Source organism: Diadema antillarum, unplaced genomic scaffold, assembly GCF_040938485.1.
Source record: "Diadema antillarum isolate AM-2024a unplaced genomic scaffold, OU_Dant_1.0 scf00000125, whole genome shotgun sequence".
NCBI lineage: Eukaryota > Metazoa > Echinodermata > Echinoidea > Diadematoida > Diadematidae > Diadema > Diadema antillarum.
In genome coordinates, this window is record NW_027271014.1 from 1,178,071 (window position 1) to 1,187,255 (window position 9,185).

Sequence of the window (9,185 nt, forward strand, 5' to 3'; positions counted from 1 at the left end):
AGCCGATTATGCGTGACTTTCCGTGGAACTCAGTCGTTGCGCACAACCACGAATTCGCCCTATTTGGGGCCTTTGCGTGCCTATGCGCTGAAAGTGCGTGGTTTAGTGATTTTTTTGTGATATTTCCGTAGTTCTTGCGCAACTCATCGGTGATTTTCATCGCTTAAATCAGCGAAAATTCTCAACGGACAAGCACGCACAACACAACCAAAATTCTTGCGTGATTCATGCAAACTTACGCGACTTTTGGGCAGTGTGACCAGGCCTGCAGGATCGGGACTAGGCCGGGGATTTCTATGCAAATACGCCCAGCTTGTCTGGGACTTGGCCGGGGATTTCTGCACAAATATTGCCCGGACTGTCGGGGAATTGGCCGGGGGTTTCAACTTCAATTTTGCCCAGCCTGCCAGGGACTTAGCGGGGGATTTCCGTGAAAATTTTGCCTGACCTGTCGGAGACTTGGCCGGGACTTGGCCGGGTGGTGTAACATCCCAAAATTGCAAGTGGGATGCAAGTCCCGGCCATCCCCGGGTACCCAGGGGCCAGGACTACAATTGACGGTATTATTATAACACGCAGAAGATGAGGAGTGCTGCAATACAGACGCTTACAGACCTGATTTTAATTAGCATCACAGATTTCGGTGGGTTTTTGACATAATTTTTTTTTTAAATCGCATACCGATTATTGAATGAATATCATAGACTATGGGGATTCCTTATATTTTAGTTTTCTACAATAAATAAAGATATTCATGAAGATAAGGTACACCCACCGCTGAAAATGACAACGTCTACAATTTAGTACAAGAGGGTAGACGTGCAATTAAACTTAGTTCTAGGTTCTATATGTTACTAAGTTCTAGTACATTACTAGAGTAACTGCGTCAGTACGCGGCCGTGCAGCCGTTCGCGGCAGGTACAACATACACGGTAATATACAGCTAAACACAGCATTGCATTGTTACATGCACACTACACATATACTAACACACTAGCAATCAACAAAAATCAACCGATAAAATGGGCACGATCTCTGACGAAAGTGAAATTTTCTCACCTAAATGACAACATATCGCATCCAAAATGAAATTTTCCGTACTTCTTAACATAACAGTTAAGAAACAATGGTCCAAGAAACTGGATTTTTTGTCGTTTTCTCGATGTTCATGGATTTTGAAAACATATCCTCACGTAAAATAGAATTTTCGCGGGCCGATGTGGGCCGCCATTTTTTTCGGAAAGTGGATGTTACCATCGAAAAAAAATGAGAAAAATACGAGAAAGACATCAACAACACCGCCAGAATTGCGATCTTGTTTGCGGCCAATGCATGTGCGCACGCTATTTTCACGTGCTTTCGCAATGGGAATTGGCGCTTACGCAATGTTCGCGAGACATGTGAAGGCGTTCAGCTAAAGATCGCGGAGCACGCGCGTATTGCATAGGGATTGTACATCAAGCAGAAATACTACGTCGCATATCGCCCTTATCGGCGAAAATTGTGCCGGGTTTTGCCCTGGTAAATCATGAAAACTGCGTTGGTCAATGGTAAATTTCTTTCATGAAAACAATTGCGTTGATGAATAATCTTGTCTATGATATATGAAATGGTTGAAAATTATTTGCCTGATTTGTTTACAAGTTGGAAAAACCGTTAACAATGCTTAAACTGCCGCAAACGGGATATTTTACTCTAGTCATATACTGGTACATGTACAAATGTAGAGTTTCTATGTATGGATGGGTCCCAATTTAGACCCTAACGTTAACGTTAGATGTCTGGACGTGATGCTGAGTGATGACAGCAATGTCCGGTCAACATTCTGAAGATTCTGAAGAATACAAACCAAACCACAGCAGAGGTTGTAATTTACACCTGTAACAATTGAATTGCCAGTAATACAAACCATTACCATTAGTTTTACGCTGGTTACAGTGAAAACAAAAATTTAGGGTGAATTACAGTACCTGGACCGGAGTGTTGGCTTTTTTCTACTGATTATCTGGGCCACTCTAAAAAATCTAACACACCTCACTGCACGTTAAATAGCTAACTTAGGCCTATTAAACGACAACGTACGTATGGGTATGATCATCCATTGATCTTTGCATATGGGCGCCAGACAACTCGCCCTCGAGACAAGTCACCCCGAAGACAGCTCGCCCTCGATTTTTGAGGGCGAGTTGTCTTGGGTCCGAGGGCGAAGGAATATACCCCAAATGATTGATTTAATTTCAGACAAAATAAAAGCTGCTTCAAAACAATTTTGCATTTATCTGCCTCAGTTAAATATCAGAATGCACACAGTTTCTATTTTCTCTGATTAAAGTCATTGTTAAGATGAAAATTATGGCATTCTGTAATCGCATTTTCCCAGCCCTGAGATCACAAGAATTGCCGAATCGTCCATGCCCGATCTGAGCTCGCCTCCTGATTCCCATCGGCAAACTGCAATAAATTTTTTGACTTTGAATGCACCTCTTAGACTTCATTTATGATTCAGGTTTGTATTATTGATTAATGATACTAGATAGTGGTTTAAATTCGATTAATATTTCACTGTCTTTGTTTACTCAGCAGAAGAAGAAGTAGAGTCGATCTCGCCCTCGCCCCTTTTTCTCCGGCTAGCGCGGAGTGCATTGTGTGGGCTGCATAACGGGAGCGGTTACGGGAGCACAATGCAGCCCACAATGCACGCCGCGCTAGCCGGAGAAAAAGGGGCGAGGGCGAGATCGACTCTACTTCTTCTTCTGCTGAATAAACAAAGACAGTGAAATATTAATCGAATTTAACCTACTATATAGCATCATTAATCAATAATACAAACCTGAATCATAAATGAAGTCTAAGAGGTGCATTCAAAGTAAAACAATTTACTGCAGTTTGCCGATGGGAATCAGGAGGCGAGCATGGAGATCAGGAGATCGGGCATGGACGATTCGGCAATTCTTGTGATCTCAGGGCTGGGAAAATGCGATTCAGAATGCCATAATTTTCATCTTAACAATGATTTTAATCGGAGAAAATAGAAACTGTGTACATTCTGATATTCAACTTAGGGAGATAAATGCAATATTATTTTGAAACAGCTTTTATTTTGTCTGAAATTAAATCAATCATTTGGGGTATATTCCTTCGCCACTTGAGACAACTCGCCCTCGAAAATCGAGGGCGAGCTGTCTTCGGGGTGACTAGTCTCGAGGGCGAGTTGTCCTGGATCCCTGCATGGATATTACCAGCAGTATCGAGGTTTAAATTATTTGTACTTTGATATCAAACAATTAGATCTACGGTAATCATGTAGAAATGCACACCTACCGTTCGCTTCGCTGTTTGTCAATAAAATTTTGTGCAGCTATTGGAGATGCTAAATTGAACCATATCAGAGAGTTTCCATTGAATTAGAAAGCCGAAAAGGTAAGAAAAATGAGAAATTGGAGTTGAAAAGTACGTCGGTCGCGAACATAGTCTCCAACGTAAGTAGTGCACCGATTTCGCAGAGAACGATGTCAACGATTATAATCGATTCTGGTAGTCTCTAATCAGCCGGTTACTAACAATATCGAACTTGACTCGTGCAATACGTGTAGCCCCTACTTTCTTTTTTGTATTTTTTTTTCCTTATTGTTAGCTCACCCGAGTCGAAGGCTCAAGTGAGCTATTGTGATAGTTGTTTGTTTTCATTGCCACTATCATGATTATCACTATTCAAATTATTGATACGATTATTCATACCAGGATTAAGACATCGATCCTTTCTTTAAAAATTGTGGCAAGTACAAATGTATTGATTTCATCATGACAAAAGTTGATAATAATTCAAATTGAATAGTGTTGAAGGGAGTAGAATGAGGTTGACGGAAAAGTGGAAGAAAAAGGTTAGGCTATTACCAGGGAGAGAGAAAGAGAGAGAAAAGAAGATGAGAAGGAAGTTGAATTCAAAGGGGGTTTGTTTCTAGTATCTTCATAATTTATAGGCCTAATTGAATTAATAAATTAATGAGAATAGTATTACAAAAAGTGTATGTTACACAATCATGTATTAATATTGTGGACTTCTTAAAGTGCTTATTTTACCTAAAAAGAAACAGAATATTAATTGAAATGGTAATATGTTTTTGATTGATAAGTTCAACTTAAATTGTTTTTATGATAGTATTTATTTTTCCATTTCATTTTCTTAGGGTGCGTTTATAAGATTTTTCTTCTGGGCAGAAACAGTGTTTTGAAACACTGTTTCTGGCCAAACAGTTCTTTTAGCTCGAAAAAAATTCTTATAAACGCTCGCCGTGATTTGAAACAGTATTCTGAAACCCTGATTCAAATCGCACAAAATAGTGCGTTTCAAAACAGTGTTTCTGTAGAATCAGTGTTTCAAAAATCTTATAAAAGCAACCGCGATCGCAAACACTGTTTATAATGACGTCACAATGCCTTGCGCGCACCCTGTTTGACCTTTTGCCGAGGAAAAACTGCGCAGCGTGAGTTGCGCAATGGCACAGTCTGAGCGAGAGCCCCAACACGCTCGGAGAAAAAATCTTATAAACGCTCTCCTGACGAAAGTGTGATTTGAAACAGTGTTTCAAAACAGTGTTTCAAAACAGTGATTCTAGGTCCGCAAAATCTTACAAACGCACCCTTAGTTATGTATACAAAAACTGCAACCCCAGTATTTGCTTTTGTTTTGTGGTAAAAATCAATTTTATTGTGCAATATTCATGATGGATAATTCCCATTTTTTCATATATCTTTTACTGTTTTGTACACATATTATCTGTCCAACATTTAGTCAGCAAACAATGTTGACAGACATTCAGTCACACGCAGGAGAAAATTACATAAAACGATAAAAAACAGACGCATCAAGATCACTTTCTTTCTTCCACATTTTACTGTCGAGCCGACGTAATTATTGTGGTTAAACACTAAACAAGCGGCTGTATTACAGACTACAACAATCGATTATCATCGTTATATCGCTCTTCCACATAATCGATCATCCATCATGCTACGCTGACACGGCCGTCGATCGGCGTACTTTTGAGTCAAAATTAGCTACTTTTCTTCTGCAATTGACTATGAAATTTCATGAAACCGTCAGATATGGTCCATCTTGACATTTCTGATAGCCACAAGAAGTTTTCATTGACAAATTACGGAAGGAAATGGTAGGTGTGCATGGTGTGCATTTCTACACGATTGTACGTCACACTCATTAAACTCAGTCAGGCCTACCTTTCAAAGGCACGACTTTCAGTAGAATTCTATTTACAATACATTCCTAGCTAGCTAGTTTACACATTAACTAACGTTACACAGCCCCGTAGCTGTACATTGTTACCATGGTACACAGCGACAGGGCTGTGTTGTCTAGACTAGTTAGCTACACATCAAATACTTGCCCTGTTGAAATGTTCCAGCTCTTCCCTCTTGTTTACTTCATCGAAATTCACAGAATATGACTCTTTTTATCCATCTAACGTTAGATGTGACATGCGTGCAGAGGTACAGTAAAGTTTACATCGCTATCACTTTTCTAGCAAAGTTGCTGATCTGCTACGAGTGCTAGCGCGATAGCTAGCTACGAAGTCCACGTACTGTACACCGGCACAGTATCCACCTCTCACGTATGCATAGCAGCGTTTAATTTATATACGAACTGGTACGTACAGTAGTACTTGGCTGTATACAGTTGTACTTGTATACACTGCACTGTCAACTCAAACAACATCCACGTGTGTATTTCAGTAGTCTCCGCGGATTATGGGTAGTGCAAAGAGATAATCTCTTTGGGGTAATGTCAGTGCCGTTATACTATTGGGTAGTGTCAGTGAAGGATGCCCTCTGGGTAGTAAACCTGTGAAGGATGCCCTCTGTCTGGTTTCCAGACCCTTTGCCAACTGGACTCACATTTACACAAGATTTCTGTGACTGGTGTGGACCACAGAACTCGGACTCGACTCCGCGGCGCGACGAAATCAACTTAAACTATACTAGTTTTCGACGTTGAGGGCGTCAATATAGTCCGGGAGGCGTTTTTTTTAAAGACGGCACAGATTGGGGCATGGCGCGTGTTAAACCTATGGGAAAAACGTTGGGTTAGGGTTTTTGGTTAGGGTTAGGGTTAGGGTTAGGGTTAGGGTTAGGGTTAGGGTTAGGGTTAGGGTTGGGGTTAGGGTTAGGGTTAGGGTTAGGATTTTAGGGTTAGGGTTTGATGGTTAGGGTTAGGATTAGGATTAGGGTTAGGTTTAGGGATAGGGTCCCCAATAGATTTTTAGGGTCCCCAATCTGCGCCGTCTAAAAAAAAAACACGCGTCCGGGAGCCAGCGGGGGTCAGCCTAGCTGAAAAGGTTACCAATTTTTATGTGTATAGCAATTTAGTACATATGCCCCTGAGTGTGGAAATGCACGTCTGGCTGGTCATCGGTGGTGGGTGTGGCCAAGAGGGCCAAAAAAAGGACCCCCCAAAATTAGGCTAGCCTAGCTGGAAAAGTAACCCCATGAAAACAACTGGAACTTGTTCGTTACACTGTATACAGGATAAATGAATGACCATTGCCAGACGTTTTAAGTGGTGGGGGGTAGCCGCCAGACGCCCTTAAAGACCCAACTCCAGCTAGGCTAGCCTAGCTGAAAGAGTAACCCCATGAAAACCAATGGAACTTGTTCGTTACACTTACAGGATAAATGAATGACCATTGCCAGACGTTTTAAGTGGTGGGGGGTAGCCGCCAGACGCCCTCAAAGACCCAAATTTTTCCAGCTAGGCTAGCCTAGCTGAAAAAGTAACCTAATGAAACCCACTGGAACTTGTTCATTACACTTACAGGACAAATGAATGACCATTGCCAGACGTTTTAAGTGGTGGGGGGTAGCCGCCAGACGCCCTCAAAGACCCAAATTTTTCCAGCTATAGGCTAGCCTACTCTATAGCTGAAAAAGTAACCTAATGAAACCCACTGGAACTTGTTCGTCACACTTACAGGACAAATGAATGACCATTGCCAGACGTTTTAAGTGGTGGCGGGAAGCCGCCAGACGCCCTTAAAGACCCAACTTTTTCCGGATGCTGTTCGTTAATCCGAAGGTTCGCTATTCCGAAGGTTCGTTATTCCGAAGGGTCGTTAATCCGAAACGCGCAATTTCCCTATACCTACAGGTTCGTTAATCCGAAAATTTGTGGCGTTATTCCGAAGGTTCGTTATTCCGAAGATCGGTCAATCCGAAAATGAAATTCGGAACAACGAACCTTCGGAACAACGAATCTTAGGAATAAAGAGCCTTCGGAATATCGAACCTTCGGAATAACGAGCTGTATAACCCTTTTCCAGCTAGGCTAGCCTAGCTGAAAAAGTAAACTAGTGAAACCCACTGGAACTTGTTCTTTACACTTACAGGATATATGCATGACCGTTGCCAGACGTTTTAAAGTGGTGGTGGTGGTGGTGGGGGGGGGGGGGGGTAGCCGCCAGACGCCCTCAAAGACCCAATTTTACCAGCTAGACTAGCCTAGCTGGAAAAATAACCTCCTGAAACCCACTGGAACTTATTCTTTTGATACACTCAACAGATAATCGAATGATTGTTGCCAGACAATTTAAGTGGTGGGGGTAGCCGCCAGACGCCCCAAAGACCCAACTCTTACCAGCTAGGCTAGCCTAGCTGAAAATTAAAGTAACCCCATGAAACCCACTGGAACTTGTTCTTACACTTACAGAATAAATGCATGACCGTTGCCAGACGCTTTAAGTGGTGGGGCGTAGCCCCCAGACGCTCTCAAAAAACAAAACAAAAAAAAAAACAAAAAACAGAGCCGGGTACAGTATCCGGATGGAAATTGGTGCGGGATAGGCGTAAACCCGCGGGTATTATAACATACTGACGTGAAAAAAAGACAAAAACTACTTTCTTTCTGTGCCCTGGGGAGAAATATTCATCAATTGCATTTTGGAAATGTTGAAAATCACAACTTTTTATGAAATCGTGTCCTACAGTATCTCTTCTCATTATAAAGGCTTTTTTTATAATTAAGTTTCTTTCCTCTATGACCATGATAAAACAAACCCCTGACGATTAAAACAAAAGACAGTCAAAACTTGGCAAATGGACTCTTTGGACATTAGCAAAAGGGAATACATTAACAATTTTTGCAAACACTTGATACAATATTGTCTAATACTCCATCAAGCTCATAAAAGATACAATTCTACTGCAACAAGAAATCTATTCAGTAAGACTCGTACTCGATGTACATAGCTTAAAATGCCAACTTTTTAAAAATAATGCCCCAGCTCTTAAATTTACTTTAAAATGGGGAGTAAGCTCAACACCTTTGGACTATGACTTTTTAGGTACCGTATCACCTTACGGTTGAGGAGATGGGTAAAGAAAAATATTATTAACGAAATAAAACTTCTAGGAACATGCTTCACATGACCTCACCGTTTTCTTCTCTTAAGAAAGAAACAAAATCTGAAAATTGTTCAAGAGCGTTTTTGAACATAGTACATTGCAAAAGCAGAAAAATTGAGTGTTTTTGAGAAACATAACTCACAACAACAAGGCATTCATGTCGTGTCTAGTATTGCACGTTTTTGGTTTGGAGGGTTTTGGATGCTAATTTTTCAAGACAAGTTTATGCTCCGGCACTTAAATGAACTTAAAGGGATAGTACAGTATTGGTGGAGATGAGAATTGGGCTTTTAAATTTTTGCAAAATATCAAGAAAACACTTATGAAATAGTACAGAGCACACCATTTTAATAGGAATTCAAAGTTTATTTGATGAAAATCGGGTTCGGAATGACTGAAACATCCAAAAACAAAGTAAAACAAAGCGATCATAATAAAGTGTGGGTCCCACACTTATTAGAATTGCTCTGTTTTGGATATCTCAGCCATTTCTAAACCAATTTTCATCAAATAAATATTGAATTCCTCGTGGAATTACATGCTCTTTCATATTTCATAAAGGGTTTCTCATTATCTCACCAAAAAATGTTAGAAACCTGAAATTAGGTTTCTTCCAAAACTATACAATCCCTTTAAATGTAAAGTAATGATCAACCTCTCTTGCCAATAAACTCAACATTTGCTGTTCTTCAGTAAAACATGACAGAAACATATGAGAAACATGTCTAAGAATTCGTCACATTCATGTGAATAAGCTCACAGCAACAACA

At 40.7% G+C, this 9,185-nt stretch overlaps 1 protein-coding gene across 1 annotated transcript in view; it reads right to left on the minus strand.

Moving 5' to 3' along the window:
- Window positions 1–5,918, minus strand: part of LOC139720256 (uncharacterized) — a 135,452-nt gene extending 129,534 nt beyond the window's left edge. Inside the window, exon 1 of the mRNA XM_071631617.1 lies at window positions 5,674–5,918. The gene's annotated coding sequence lies outside the window, so the exon portion shown is untranslated. The remainder of the gene's footprint in view (window positions 1–5,673) is intronic.
- Between the last annotated feature and the right edge of the window lie 3,267 nt (window positions 5,919–9,185).